General features: G+C 35.9%; 1 protein-coding gene across 5 annotated transcripts in view; it reads left to right on the forward strand.

Annotated features, from left to right (window-relative positions):
- The window catches only part of LOC126767522 (uncharacterized), a 617,976-nt gene that overhangs the window by 387,048 nt on the left and 213,930 nt on the right, over positions 1–16,998 (forward strand). For 2 of the 5 annotated variants that reach the window (XM_050484998.1, XM_050485014.1), the window contains exon 1: positions 5,692–6,237. The exons of 2 other annotated variants lie outside the window; for them this stretch is intronic. The gene's annotated coding sequence lies outside the window, so the exon portion shown is untranslated. Of the gene's footprint in view, positions 1–5,691; positions 6,238–16,998 lie in introns of those variants that run through there. One more of the 5 variants, XM_050485019.1, reaches the window with a different exon arrangement.

Genomic DNA, 16,998 nt, shown 5'->3' on the forward strand with positions numbered 1-16,998 from the left:
GCGCCAATTGGAGATCCACCTGGTCTTTCTAACGGAGAGGAGGTCTTCCTCTTTCTCTGCTTCCCCCGGCGCTTACTGCATCGAACACTTTCAGAGCTGGAGTGCTTGCATCCATTCGGACGACATGTCTGGAGAAAGAAGAACTAACGGCGCAGTTGTTAAGTCCAATGATATCAATATCATCGGCATACGCCAGCAGCTGTACACTCTTATAGAAGATTGTACCTGCTCAGTTTAGTTTTGCAGCTCGAATTATTTTTTCCAGAAGTAGGTTGAAGAAGTCGCACGAAAAGGAGTCGCCTTGTCTGAAATATCGTTTGGTATCGAACGGCTCGGAGAGGTCCTTCCCGATCCTGACGGAGCTTTTGACGTATTAGTTTTGCGGTGACACCAAATTCGGGCATAAAGGCAGCTTTCTTTCGTGCTGTCGAAAGCAGCTTTGAAATCGACGAAGAGGTGGTGTGTGTCGATTCTCCTTTCACGGGTCTTTTTTAAAATTTGGCGTATGGTGAATATCCGGTCGGTTGTTGATTTGCCAGGTCTAAAGCAACACTAATAAGGTCCATACTTTCACATAATACGATCGATAGAACCTTATTCGCGATGTTGAGGAGGCTTATCCCACAGCAGTTGGCGCAGATTGTGGGGTCTCCTTTTTTGTGGATTGGACACAGCACTATTATATTCCAATCGTTGGGCATGCTTTCGTCCGACCATATTTTACAAAGAAACTAATGCATGCTTCTTATCAATTCTTCGCCGCTGTTCATCGGTTCCCGCCGCTTTGTTATTCTTCTGACAGGTAATTGCTATTCTAGCGTCTGCTCCATCGTCATCGATTGGAGAATCGGTTTCCGGTGATCACGGATTTAGTTTGGCCCGCATGTTGATCGTCCTTTATGTCCTCACGGCCACTGTGAAAACGTTGAAACCACTCGTGCACTCGGCTATGGGATGGGCAATCATCGCCATAAACTTGTTTCATCAATTGAAACGTTTCGGTAAAAGTTTTACCAATTTTCAAACAAAATTTAATGTTGGCTCTTTGTTCGAAACTCATCTTCCCACCGATAACACAAACATACTGGCACTTAAAACGCAATAACTTCACTTTCAATTGATGAAATGTCATGGAATTATCACTGGACATTCGACAAAGATAGCAGATTCTAAGACATTAGTCGACATAAAGATGGCATCACCAGGGGGTTCTAGATTCAAAAAGTTTACTGTGGAACGCATCTTGTAATACTGCTTTGATCACTATTTGGCGTGGGGTCGCAAATACACTGGAGAAAAGCATAGAATAAAGGAAATAGAAAGCAAGAAATTGGGAAAACGTGTGAGCTGTTGAAATAATGTGCTCACATGCAATAAAATTATGAACATTTGACTGGCATAACTTTTACAGTTCAAGTCGGGGGCGGCATGAATTAAAACGCAACAAACGAAAAGGCACTCAGTCCCTTGCAGGTGAGAAATCTTAACCGATAAAAAGGTAAAAATGTAAACGGTCTGTTGGCCAGCACCATTCCATTTCAACTCAGCCAACAAGGGACTCCCATGCCACTCTGCAAGTTGCTCCCATGACACTTAAGTTAAGAAAATACCAAAAAACGAAAAAACTAAATTCAAAGTGTAAGCTGGTAAAAAAGTGCACACGAAAGGGTCGAAGCAATCATTTTGCAAAAAAACACGAAAAGTCAGGCAATGATTTTAATGTTCTGCATAGGGACCACTCGGCCTGACCATTGCACAAGCATATATGTATGTATATACATACAAACACGCATTTGGGTTGATATAAAGTACTATCGTATCCACCTTAATGTGCGCCACACACGCAGCCTTTAAACGCAAATTAACAAGTAAAAAGTAGATTGTGCGTATGTGTATGTGCGTAACCAAAATCTTGCGGCAATTTGTTGGTTATTGTTTTTCAATACCGCACACTACTTACAACCAAAGCACGCGTTGCGTGAATGACAATTTGTACGAGTACACCAAGCCTTCCGCAGCTCTCCTTCGCACAGCGAAGCATACAAGCACATATGTATGTGTGTATGTTACCTTCATTGCTTTTATAGCTCATTTTCGTACAACTTATCCATTTTTCTACTCACTGTCGTACTAGCATTGTTCGGCACGCGGTAGCCGGGTTGAGCGCAATGTCCTTTCGGCAAATTCAACCTGCATACCGACACAGCCTTCGAAAGCTCTTTGCTTTTATTTTGGCCTGCACTAATGCAAAGGTGATTGTTATGATTCATAATTCGTGCAGGTGAAAACACAGTGAGCTTTTGAGCGTGAGTGACGAAAGGAAGAGAGAGATAAATAGAGAGAGATTGTGAGAGAGCGAATGGTAGGAATCGGGAAAATAGAGTGCGGTGAGAGAATAATAAAATGAGCAAGCAGCGAAATACATTTTTTTTTTCATATAAATCCTGAATGTGAGTATAAAGCGAAACGGTGATCAAAACAAAAGTGATAGCGTAAAAATGCGTATGGTAACAAATCCCTACTTGCCGAAAGCATTCATTTTTATAATTATAAGTGAATGTGGAGCAAATCAAATTTGCCATGGGTAAGCCGAAGGCCTAATGAAGAAAGGTGGGTGAAAAGTTGAAAATAATTAAAAACAGGGAATAAGGAAATATTTAAATTTTTTGGCAAAAAAATTGCTCTTCCTTGTACTTAATATTTTTTGAGATTCATTTATTGGTGTCGGTTTTGCGAGTCTAAATAGGAAGCAACTTATCTTTCACTCTTTTAGCCATTAAGTGGCTTTGGCAGTTTCTATTCTAATATTGTAAGGAAGAAGGATTTGTTTGTTTCTTTGTTTGAATTGAAGAGGTTCCGCAACTACTTGATGGATTTGCAAAAATTGTTCACTATTGGCAAGCTACAGTTTCTCCGGTGAACATAGTCTTTCAAAAAAGTTAGGGAACCTTGTCCAACAAATTCCTTACATAACGTGCGATACGAATACTATTAACCTTATAAAAAAATACGACTTTGCAATAAAGAGACAGTATAACCCCAACTACTATAGTTACGTCCCAATAAGTGTTTTTTATATAAAAAAATAATGTAAAAGCGCTTCGTTTGTTCCTCAGTATACTTCATATTTCAGATTGATTCAATTTTTTTTTAAACTCTTTGAATTATTCGATTCAAATATTCCATTCAAAAGATATCGCGAATTTAGAAATGCACAAATAGAAAAGGGTCGCGAAAGAAATACCAAAAAAACACAAAAAAAAAATTATGACAATAGATAAAAACAGTTAATGATAGAAGAACTAGGCATAATTTAGATTTTTGGTTGGTTCCCAAACAAATCGTTTTCTTTTTGCCGGTACTCGCAATAAATAAACCCAAACTTTGCAAATTGTCATATATTTCAAATTATCGCAAACGGCTAGAAGAAAATGTGGACCCCATAATTGCCATTTCCTCTGAGGCAGATAGCGATTATGCTCAGGAAGTCTTGACCGGAAGCATAAACAATGCTGCCCATATAATTATCCTAAAACTAGAGTCGCACAGTGCGCCCAAAAGCTGGACAGGTATCTCTGTTTCAATAAGGTAATGTCGATATTCAGAGAGAAGAGACGTCTTCGGCATGCATGGCAAGTCAGTAAAAATCCTAATGACAAAATATTTCTCAATCCTGCCAGAAAAAAGATGAAACATGTTCTATGGAAATTGGGAAACAAATCCTTAGAAGCGTTAAGAGTTGCTGCCAAATATTCAGATCTAGTAAACAATTTTTTGAACAAACTTTGAACAAAGCTATAAGCCTACAACCATATAGGACCAATGCAGGAAAGCCGAGGGTTTTGCCACAGATCATCAAACCACGCTTTCTCCTAACTAGTTTAGTGATAATGATAGCCATTGGGCAGTCAGTAATTTTTTGAATTTTGCTTGTTAAATGGAATTTCCGATTGCTGAAATAGATGCTATAGAAGTGCAGGAGGGAGATTAAGGCATTGTCACACAAAAAGTCACCAGATTATGATTGAATAATGAATAATGAGTTTGCACTTGAAGCATTACCCGAAAACTTAACCAGCATGATTGTCAAGCTTTCTAAGGAAACGCTCAGACTTTGTCATTTCCCATCGCAATAAAAATGTGCTGAGGTTATTTTAAATCTTACACCAGGAAAATTTTAATATGAAATTAATTCGTATTGACCAATTAGTCCACTAGTAATTATCTCGATAATATTGTGAAGAATATTTTTACGTAGGATTTTGCCAAAGTCTGGCGTCTAAGCCTATTATTCAAATTAAAGGAAAAACTAACAACCCCTTATTATTCGTTGTGAATCTCAGTCGGATTTGAGACTTGTTCATACTAGCGTTTGCCCAAGGCTTCATATATGCTTACATTTATTATGCAGTAACGCTTCCAATCATCAACTTGACGCCACAATGACATTATGATACTGCACTGCTAGCATCAAGTATCAACCCTACTACTACTTTCGGAAAATTGCAGATGCAATGGCATCTTCTAGAACTGTGGCTTTCCAAATTGAACTTTGATATCAATACTGAAAAGTCGTATAAGTTGTACATATTGTAAAGCACAAAATTAATTGGATGTTAACACATGCTGAAAATATTTGGTATTAAAATTGATAAAAGTGCACTTGAAAAGATCACATACAAATAAAACGAACTCAGCCATAACTCATCCACATTGTGTTCCCATGAAATTTAGTTTTTGTGTTTTATAATCAAGCAGATTTTAAATACATATATTGAAATCTTCAAACAAACAAAAAACTTCAGAATGAAATTGAAATTATTACCTGACAAATATATCTAATAAGGTTTGGGAGTCGACTTCATCAAGTTAAAACAATTTTTTACAGTTTCACATTCATATCTCCGAAATTATTATCTGCATGCAGAAAAGGTTCAGTTTTTGATATTCACAAGTGAGTATAGCACCTTAAGACATATACATTATGTATATATAAATTATGTAAATTAATTTGTTCACGAAAATTCATTAATTAAGAGAAATATATTGATTTTTATGCAAAGTTACAAATTTGGTTCAATATCTTTTTAAGAAAGAGTTGATTCAATATTTGCATTCTGAGAATCGTGTATAACAATACCTTTTTTTTTAATTTGACACCAAATTTTAGTAATAAATTTATATCGATTTCTATGATTTTATTCCGGAGCTAAAATTTTCAGAACTTGACCTGTCTATTTAGAATTGCAATTGAGATATCTTAAAATATTTTGTGTCTCACTTTGTAAACCGCTCTCGTTTAGACACTTTAGCCAACAGTTTGAAAGCCACTGTAGCAATAAAAATAAAAATAAAGTAAAGCAATGTGTCTTCACTGATTTTGGCGCGAATTTACAATTCCACTCATTCGTCTTGCCACGCTAGCCGCGTTAGCTGGCTTACTCACTTTCTTAATCTCACGAAATAACGATTGTACAAGCTCTCTCCCGTTTGGTGCACAATTACACTTGTAAACAATTGGAGCGCGTCACAAGTTATTCGTTGTTGAGACTCGGAAAACGAACAAATGAACGAAGCGAATTGCATCACAACATACTCGTACCACTTATGACGACATCGGCTAATGAACGAACGAAGTTCAAGCGGCGGCAAAACGACAGGACAAAAGCACGACAGGCTGCTACGGCGACGAGCCAGTTTGCGACGGATACTCGTAACGAGCGGTACGGCAATATTTCAAAGCGGCAAACGACCCAACTCAATTACATTTCATTGAAATGTGTGAATACAAATAATAACAACAACTAGCAAATACTACTACAGCACTAATAACAACACAAATACTTATAAGTAATCTCGAAGTGCAGTGGTGTATAGTGTATAAGGATGAATAGTTGTGTGTTTGCGCGTGTGTTTGTGTCGTCTTGTGCATAATATATTTGTGTTAGAAAAATAAAATGGAAAATATATCTTTGAGCAAATGAAATTGTGTGCGCTTTTCGATCAGGCAGGCAGCCTAAAGTAAGTCACGATAAGAGAGCAATGAATTTTTAATGCCGATTGCGAGGGAAATTTCACAAAATCCACGTGTATGCATGTGTGTGTGCCGCGCCGATGTGATTAGTGCATACGAAATGCGAAATGCCGGAATTGAGCGGCTAAGCAAAATGGAATTTGGGTTGCGGTAAACGAACAACACACTACATGTATACTATATATGCAACAATAGCAAAAACGGTAAACAGCAATCAACAATAGCAGCAATATCTGCAACAACCATTCAAAGGCGCACGGCCGCGATATGATCTAATGACCCATAAATGCTCGCATGAATTTTTCACACACACACACTCACACCGGCACACTGACAAAATTCGTGTGCAACACCTAAGCGCCTTGATTGACTGTGTGCGTGTTGTGTGAGTTTGTGTTGCTAGCCTCATTGACTTATTCCTCTCATGTTACGTATACGCGCTGTTGTACGCTGTTTTGCGGCGCTCAAAGCCAAGCGAAGACCAAAGTGTTTTGACCCTTTTTTGTTGTTGTGGTTATTATTGCTGTGCACAGTAGAAGCAGCAGCGCACCTCGAAAGCAGCCAAGTGCGAAGGCTTAACCTTTGTGGGCACTAGCATGCCATGGCAACAATTTCGCACACAAAGCAAATAAACAAATTAGGCAACCCGCCTGACAGGCGCGTTCATGTGGTGGCATGTTGCACACCAAGACAGAATATACAAATTTTATTTTCCGCTTTTTCTTCATTTTATTGTGGCCCGAATTTCTCGTCCGAATTCAAATAATGAGGTGATTTTCAGGCACGCTCCGCTCAGCGCACACACACAGCCAGACCTTCACATAGGTGTCCAAGCAGGGGCGCATTTTTCATTTTATGTGCTGCTAAAAAGTTATACCTTGCACAACTATTGGCGAGATCACTGCATTTTGGCCACATCAAATTTTATATGCGCTCACATATGCGTGTGTGTGTGTGCGTGCGTGTGGCTGTCGCTGTGCTGAAAACACATGTAAAATCGCACCCGTAAAAGCATATCAGCATATAAACTCACGCATAAACATTGCCGGTATGAGAGCTTACAGAACTTTTATGTTGAGGATTTTGCATTGCAAGAAAGTTGGAGGCACTGCAACCCTTTAGGAAAAGTTTTGTGCTAGCGTAACGTGTTATTTAACCAACACGCATGTTATTTCATGAAATGTGAATGTTATGAATTTTTTTATGCAGCAATAATCTGTTTAAGTCCTTCGTTGAATCTTATTTTTTTCTTAAATGGAGATTAGCATGCCGAAATTCACACTTTCTGTGGTAGTAGCAGAGTCAGTTGTTAGTAAAATCAAAAAAGAAATTAAATATTCGATCAAATTTAGATTAAAAAAATTATCTGGTTAATATGTTGGTTGATCGATAGTATTCATTGCCTGTTTGACTTTAAATTCGATCGCAATCGTGGAGTAAAATCCATGAATTGTTCTTCCACAATTCCCGTCATTTTCCTCCTGTCGCAGATGCCTCAATACGGCCAAATTGAACTCTTTAAAGTCGTCTGTTCCCTTGGAACAAATTCATGATGCACCAAACCACGTATGTCGAAAAAAAACAATCAGCATCAACTTGATTTTTGAGCGTGATTTTTTTATCGATTTTTGAACCTGACTTCTACATGTTAAATATCAGTTCTGCCTAACATGCACCAAAAACAAGGAACTTTTTTTGTTGTTTATAGTTTGCTTTAGAAAATACTTTTTCGTTTTTCTTTTATGTTTGTATGGGCGTATCATACCCTTTAATATCACACAAATGCAAACTTTAAGTGCTGAAAATAAAAATTCTACTGTTTTTAGTTTCAACAACAACAAAAGAATGAAAAATTTTGTTGGGCGATGTAATTTTCATGTCATTGACCGATTAAGTTTCAAAATTATAAAATTAGTACTTTGCTTGCCTCAGTTTGTAATTTGTTTTTTAATTATTGTATTTCGATTCAATATGAACAGTACCGTTAGTTAGTTTCTCCTCGTTTGCTTTGGTAGAAACTTTTTCGTATTTCTTGTATGTTCATATGGGCCTGTCTGTTAGGCATTATTATCAAACAAAAGCAAAATTTAGCTAAATTAAAAATGACAGTGGTTTTAATGTCTAGAATAAGAATTAAACATGAAAACAGAAAGAGAACAGAAAATGAAATCGAAAAAAATAAAAAAAGTTTTGCCGGTGTAATTTTCATTTAATTCGCCAATGAAATCTCATAATAATAATAAAAAATAAATAAAAGTAGAAAAAGTAAATAGGAGCTTTCAACTTTTTACAAATTTAATAATGATCTTCTAAAAGGAGTTCAACAAGTTCATAAAGAAAATTAACATAAGAGCTAATGAAGCTTTCAACTAAAATATTTTAGTTATTTAAAAACAAAATTATTATAATTTTTCCTTTTAGTTCATTAACTTCTATTTACTTTCCGAAGTGTGAGGTTATTAATAAATGGTTTATAAATGAGACTAGTCAAATTATATATTGCCTACCATATAAAAAGCTTAAAAACAGAAAATACAATTTTTTTCGTATGTAAGGATTTCGAAAGGTAAATAAAATAAATATTGCTGGTATTTGTAAAAACGAATTATAATCATTATTAAAATACCGTACATTCAACGGCTTATTAATCGAATTCAATTAACTTGCCAAACTATCGTTAAATCACTAAATCATGAAGAAATCATTATGCATACAAGACAAACCAAGAGTCTGAACTCGTATATTTATTTAAACAAATTAAATTATGCTCCCTAATTTTCCATGGAACTATCCACAAATTTTCAAGAAAGAGAATTTCAGAATTTACCTGCAATGCATTCAACAATGCACTTCCGCGTACTAAAGTATTTATTTACGTCTATATATATATGTCTACGATTCCTGTACACAAAGCCATTAGCCAACTTCTACACGCCTTTATTACGAGTAAACAAGCATTTTAGTGTTCCTGTGCAAACAATGCAATCTTACATAAAAACAAGAAAAAACGTTAACTTCGGTTGCACCGAAGCTAAATACCCTTCACAGGTGCAGTTCTCTTAGTAACTATGTGTTCAGTTTGTATGGAAGCTATATGCTTTAGTAATCCGTTCTGAACATTTTTTTGGAGATTATATTTTTACCTTTAACAGTAATCCATGCCAAATTTCGTGAAGATACCACCTCAAATGCGAAAGTTTTCCATACAAGCCGATTCCGATCGTTCGGCTTGTGTGGCAGCTATATGCTATAGCTAACCGATCTGAAAAATTTCTTCGGAAATTACATTGTTACCTTAGAAAATAATCTGCACCAAATTTCATGAATAAATCTTGCCAAATGTGAAAGTTTTCCATACACGAACTTGATTCCGATCGTTCAGTTTATATGGCAGCTATATGTTATAGTGCTCCGATATCGGCACTTCCGACAAATAAGCAGCTTCTTGACGTTTGCAAAATTTCAAAACGATATTTTAAAAACTGAGGGTGTATATTTCGTATATACACATACAGACGGACAGACAGATGGACAGACAGACAGACAGACAGACGGACAGACGGACATGGCTAAATCGGCTCAGCTCGACATACTGATCACATCATGGGTGTTACAAACTTTACCCTGTTCAGGGTATAGTAACAATATTTTCTGCAAGCTCAAGCAGCCACCACAGTCGTCTTTTAGATACGTTGCCCAAGTATGAGGTATAAATTCCAGGTCTCTTTTTTTGCTGCAATTTCATATATGATTGCAAGTAGTCACCAATTCAGTTCATTTTTCATGAGATTGTTATGCGCGAGAGATTTTCTGCAAACGAACGTGGCAATGCTTATGTTGCACGCATTTACGACTTGAAACTTTGACTATTTGCTCTGCGAGTTGAGTGCGCAGTAAGTTCTGTTTAATATGGTAGTGCCAACCATTTTCTTTCAATGAATGACACAAACATATAATAATATTAGTACTACATACATGAAAAAGCCTTTTCGCGGCCGATCAAAACATCGAATGGAGCCTAGACCATTTTTATTTAACAACGGTAAAGGAGTTTTCATTGAAAATTGTGAAAAATCTTGCAATGATCAACAGGGTCTAAAACTATGGAGATAGTTTTTATAGAAATAATTTTTCTACCACTGAAACTGTTTGTAATAACAAAAAATACTCATTAGGAGTTTTAAAAGCGAAGCTTGTTGGATCAAATATTGTGATCTGAAACTGAAACTTTCTCTCCATCAACCTCAAACTGTAGATATAATATATAATATTTTCCAAATATTCTGACTGTTTATATGAGGTTGAGATAATATATACCCAATAGTCATGCAGCAGAGACAATAACGTGTTATGTGTAATACGTAGGTTGCCTTTTATAATTCATGGTTCGAGAACAAAAATAAATTTCTATCATCGAATCGTTTCTCAAAATATTCTCCATTAAGTTCTATACACTCTTTCATTTGTTTGAACCAATTGTCGAGGCACTTTTGCCACTTTATTTGAGATTTCTCCAAAACATTCCTTCTGAACGTATCAATCGCCTCTTCAGGTATTAAAAAAGGTTGACCTCTTAGTTTAATTTTTACGAACGGGAATAAAAAGAAGTCTCTAGGTGCCACTCTGAATTCGCTGTTCTGCGTTATTCTAGTGATATGGTTGCGATAAGTTCAGTTTTTTCATAAAAAAAATGGCAACCATTTCTTGGAAATGCTTCCTGTGCGAACAACTTTTGTTGGATTCGTCTGTTCTTGGAACACCCATACAATTGACTGCTGCTTACTTTTTGGCTCAGATGCATAAATTCACGATTTATCACATTTAAAGACGTCATATACTTGTATCGAAGCACCGCTATTGTTTTTTGTTAATATTTCTCTCGACCAATCGACGCGTGTCTTTTTTTGAGCGATTCACAAATTGTATGGAATCCAACGTACACAATTTCTTTTTAGTAGTCCTAACTAGTCCCTACCTAGTCCTACTAGTGCCCAAAGTCATCTGAATCTCATGATAGGTGACATGACGATATAGTAATATCAGCTTGCGCACGGCATCATCAATAGTTTCCGGAAGATCAACTGATTTCTAACGATCTTCTCGAAACTCGTCTTGAAGTGATCTAGGTACTTAATTGAATTCACCATACCACCGCTAAACTGTTCTTTGATGGGCTTCATTACCAAAAAATTAAATAAGTTCATTTATTCACTCGTTATCAGTTAATCCACGTCGAAAGTTGTAAAAAATAATCGTTCGGAAATGTTCGAAATTTAATTCAATTTTTTGGTCGAAGAGAATATTTTAAGTTACTGTAAAAAACAAACTCTAATGTCAAAAAGATCTAAGTATACATACCACCAAAAATGTCGAACTTTACGATAAAGTTGTGAGTTTCCAGCTTGCAAAACTAGTGCTGCCAAATGCTTAAATATAAAGGGCAACCTGCGTAGTTTAAGAACAGATAACTGCATTTATTGCAACTGTTTGTAAGATTTATACCAAATCATATTTAAATTATACCAGAAAGCAGCAATAAAAGCAAATGCATTAAGAAATCGAAATCGAAGCTTGTTGCTGAAATCATATTATATACAAGGTCTGTCGCAAAAGAAACAGAACTTTTTAAATATAACTGTTTCTGGGGGCGCCACCTATTGGTGGGTATATGAAATAAAAAGTTTGATCTCTTGTTGACATTTCGAAAAAATTTTAAGACAATCGGATAACTACAATCGATGTTATCGATCAAAAAGTGACAGCAGCTTTTGGTCATCGGTCGTAAAATGCAAAGAGCAAATATTAAAGTTTGTTTTAAACTTGGGAAAACGTTTACTTAAACATTTCAAATGATGAAAAAAGTTTATGGTGATCAGTGCCTATCCCATAGTAATGCGCATGAGTGGTTTAAGCGATTCCAAGAAGGTCGTGAGGACCTCTGTGACGTTCAGAAGTCGGTCGTCTTCAGAAGTAAAAAATAAAGACAATGCTGATTTGTTTTTACGATTCAGAGAGTATTGTACACCGAGAGTTCGTCCAACCTGGCCAAACGATTAATGCTGTGTTTTACCTTGGGTGTTATGAAGCGTCTTTTGTCACGCATTCGTCGTGCTCGACCACAATACCGTGAGGCAGGGTCCTGGCGGCTGTTGCACGATAATGCGCCGTGTCATCAGTCGACGCTTGTCACCGATTTTTTGACAAAAAACTCCATATTAACCATTAATTACTCACCCTACTCACCTGATCTGGCACCCTGTGATTTTTACCTATTTGGAAAACTTCATTTTCCCATGAAAGGACACTGGTTTCAGGACATTTCAGCTATCCAAAAGGCGACGAACGATATTTCAAGAGCATTTCGAAAAATGACCTTAAACACTCACTTGAAATGCTAATTGACCGGGCTAAACGCTGTATCGAAGCACAACGAAACTACTTTGAATAAAAAAATATAACTTTTGAAAAATATTAATTTTTTGTTGTTTTTTTTAACAGTCCTCTTTCTTTTGCGGCAGACCTTGTATTTATCATATACATTATAATTCAAAAGGTTTTCATTTCCAGATAATGGCAATAATTTCATTTACAGTTTCCTTTCTATTATTTGTCTCATTAAAAAAAATAACTAAAGTTGTATGCATAGCATTCTCACTTATTCCTTATTTCAGCTTACAATTGTGCAATAAAAATTTGCAACTGTTTTTTTAGTTTTTCCAAGCTTCATTAAAACTTGACTTTTCCTTTTCTCTCTTCACTACTGCTGGTTTACCATTTCGCTTTATCTTTAATCTTCGTTTCTACTTTCTATTAGCTTGTGTCTTTTCTAGAAGTCATTCTTGACTGCTCTTTTTTGTTTGAAATTTTGCGGCTATATGGCAACGCTTTTACTTTTGTACGGCAATTTTCCGTTTATACACAAGTATTTATTGTGTGTTGTCTGTTGTTTGTGCGCATATCGCATTTAAAAAGTTTAGCAAAGTGAAAGTTTTGTATTTGTTCCGTTTCGATAGCCTGGCCAAACTTTGATGCAAACATTTCTTTTATGTATGTTTGTTGCACTGCCGGCGATAATATTTGTCCACACAATTGCAAAGAATCATGTTACTTAGGTCAACATCTTTGTTAAACTTTGCAAGTTTCTTTTCTGTGATTGTAACTAGGTTTTAATACAGTTGGATATAATTAATGGTCAGTGTTTTTTATGGAAGTAGTATAAAGAAATTTTGCTTTTTTTATCATGTCTTCAGAGCAAACTATTTTCACAAAAATGTAAAGACATATTGGTGGGATTATGCTTAAGATAAATTGCTTTCCCGCCCTTTGTGGTTAATTACTAGGCTTATAACTTGTATGAAGAAACTAATCATCAAAGTTCAGCTGCATTTCCAGATCTTCGAATTTAAGGGCACATTCTGAAATATGCCTAAAGAAGCTTAGTTTTACGACAGTTTGTGTGAAGTTCTTTGGGAACTCCTTGGGAATATATAAATGTGTGTTAATAGGAGTTGCCAATTGCTATCCCTGGGGTTTAGAAAATCTAGTATTTTAGAGCAGGAAGATTATGAAATTTTTATAATTTTTCCAAATATTTTCTAAAATTTTAGAACCATGTGAAAATGTGATATTAGCAAGAGATAACTTTACCTTTTTAACTGTTTTACTGCTTCTTTTATAGCCACCGAGGCATTTTCGATTCGAACATTCACTTTCACATATTCATGAAGTACCTCAAAAAGGAAACTAAAATCCAGTTTTTTTGCTGGAATTACTAAAACTAACAAGTGTATGGTAAATTAATTTCATTGAGGACTCAATAGTATTCGAGCCCGGGTACATTATTTTAAGTTAAACTGCTGTACACATCATTAAGATATATATTTTACTTCCCGTACATTAACGAGATATATTACTGACAATCAAGCGCTCGATCAATGAATTGAATTGACATATATGCATTAACAGCAGACAATATTTACCTTACTAGCCGAAATGTACCACAATTAAAATGAATTATGCTTCATATCAGCCAAATGGATTTTTAATTGTCCACTTTGCAGCGACAAACCCACTTTCTTCTACTAATTTCATATATCATTAGCAAGTCATGAAATGTGCGACACACAGACAAACACTACAAAGGTCTTATTATATGCTCGAATAGTGTACAGCACTTATGGCATGAAGTGTATTACTTTTTTTGTATATATATGTACAATAAAAACAAACATTTGCGTTGAATGCACTAAGCAATTGTGGCAAGTCAAAGACGCAATGAAATACAATACAGTGACGCTACACATTACATACGAGTAAGTTATAGCTAATCAATATATGGTTACGTAATAAAATTTAGCCCTGTTATTTACGTCAAAATATCTAGATTTATGTTTATTTGATTATTAATCATAGATATGCGCCGACATAAGCAAACTTTCGTTGAACTCTCAATTGCATTGTAATTACTCATACGCCACGGCGGTCCCAAAGGAGGTACGTACATATGTATGTAACATATGGCCGGTAGCATGAAGTAAATAAATGTGGATTGGCGTATGCAAATCCTAACTGCAGTAAGTAGGCCATTAATGTACTAAATAATAATGCGAGTTATTGTTCTAAGCAGACCTAAAGAGACTACAACAAATTTATTCATTAGGACAGCGCGTACTTGTCATACTCATCAAAAACTACGCCACGCAACGCATTAATTATTTAAAAGCAAGTTGCTACCAGCATTTTTTCAAGAGCCAAAAGAAGACAGGTTAACTAAGGATTCGCTTTTATTAAGAAGACTGGCATTATTTATAAATTCGTTGTGCTGAACAGCTCAAAATAGCAACAATTTCACTAAATACAGTCTAAGCCGCAATCGATACTATTTTTTTTAGACATACATATGTACACAGACATATATTCATATATATAAGCGTAGGAAGAGCACATTTCACTTACCTTTTACTACTTTCGTAAGTATACTTATAGTTGTGTTGAAATACTCACACATATGCAGGTAACTATGTGAGCGTGCGTGTACAGGTATGATGTGGCATTGATAAATGAAGCCAACTCGTTTAGAGACGTATATCGTCGCTTCTGCGGTCGCACACTGCAGTTATTTATATCTCTTTAGTGTTGGTTCGTGTCTTATGGTGGCGCATTCTTAGTTACAACAAAGCAATACTATTTTTGGGCTTCAACAAATGATTGCGACACGGCAGAGTGGAATGGTTAACTGTAGAAGGAAGTACAAGGTTAAAAATACATAATGCAAGTTTAGTTTGAAGAGCAATTTTATAGAAACAAAATATAAATAAGAACACAATATCCCTCTGTAAGAATACATACATATAAGGTTGTCAAAAAAGTCCTGCGGTATTTTCGCTAGTTGGCGCTGAAAGCGCGTAGTTCTAGTTTTATTCGTCGCATCGGGTCATGCTATACCTTTTTGGAAAACTCATTTCACGCGCTAACACGTGTTTGATTGTCGTGTCGTTTCTTTCAAGTCGTTCGTGAGCTATAGCGTCGCAAACATGGAGCAAAATAAAGAGAAAATACGGCATATTTTACAGTACTACTACGATAAAGGCAAAAATGCATCTCAAGCCGCCAATAAAATTTGTGCATTTTATGGACCCGATACAGTTTCCATTTCCATCGCACAACGATGGTTTTAACGTTTTCGTTCTGGTGTAGAGGTGGTCGAAGATGCGCCACGCTCCGGAAGGCCTGTCGTCGAAAATTGCGATAAAATCGCTGAATTGGTCGAAAGAGACCGGCATAGTAGCAGCCGTAGCATCGGTCAAGAGCTGGGCATGAGTCATCAAAAATTCATTTCAATTTCAATAAAAAAAAATTCAATAAAAGTACCGCAAGACTTTTTATATATAATACGTGTGACGGACGCTTCTTGCAATCACTTGATATTAGCCAATACGGAAATAGTCGCTAGTTTATGATATAAGTTAATTTCGGGTAATTTACTAATGTCAGCACTTCTTGTCTCAAATCGCGTTTCGGACTCGAACCATTGATTTTTCGCTTTGTCGCGACCCCCAAACTCCCTTATGACAACTTCTAAAAGTTTCCCAGCTCAAAGTCGGGCATTAATATTTACTTGCTAGACATAGTATATATTTTATAAATACCATATACATATGTATACGAGTGCTCAACAATAGAGCGAGCGCCATTGCTCGTTAGTTGCGCCCATAAATTATGCAATTGCTTGCCAGCAAATCAAGTCAAAATGCCGCTCTGCTGATGGTCGCTCCTTGCTCGTGCTTTCTGCTTCGCAATTCGCTGCGGTAGTTGAACATATAGTATTTTGCTATTTATTGATTGTATTCTGTTAACGTAGTGCCGTTCTCGACAATTTCTCGTGACGTAGTTATATAGTATTAAGCTGGAGTTTGACGAAAAAATAGAAAAAATTACTTTACTAGTTTTCTAGCAGCCTTTTTCTGCGATTTTGGAATTAATGGGAACTCGTATGTATAAAAATATTTGAATATCGCAACTAACACATTAACAAGATTGCAGCAAAATTATAAACATATGATATGAAATAGATCCACAGATATCAAACAAAAGTTCTTGGTATATAAAAAGGATGCTCGTTGAAGTTTTTTTAGATTAAATATTTCGGATACGCTTCAGACTATGATTGTTTTCTATATATCCTGGGATAAAGCTCACTCAAGATCCTAAATTTGAGGTTCATTAAGATTCTAAAATTTACGCTAATCGGAGCGCAGAGCCTATGTGAGTCGCTAGTGTAAACCTCATCATTATTTTCTTATATTCTTCAAGCAAAAGGCTTTTAACATCGCAATGCCTCTAGAGATCTGTATATTATAAATGTTTTTTTCTAAATTTTGTTAAAAAATTATAAAGTTCAGGGATATAAGAGCAGTAGCTTCTAACTTCATTTCTACAAGTTATGAGTCCATTCAGGAACGATC

This window comes from Bactrocera neohumeralis, chromosome 2 (assembly GCF_024586455.1).
Source record: "Bactrocera neohumeralis isolate Rockhampton chromosome 2, APGP_CSIRO_Bneo_wtdbg2-racon-allhic-juicebox.fasta_v2, whole genome shotgun sequence".
NCBI lineage: Eukaryota > Metazoa > Arthropoda > Insecta > Diptera > Tephritidae > Bactrocera > Bactrocera neohumeralis.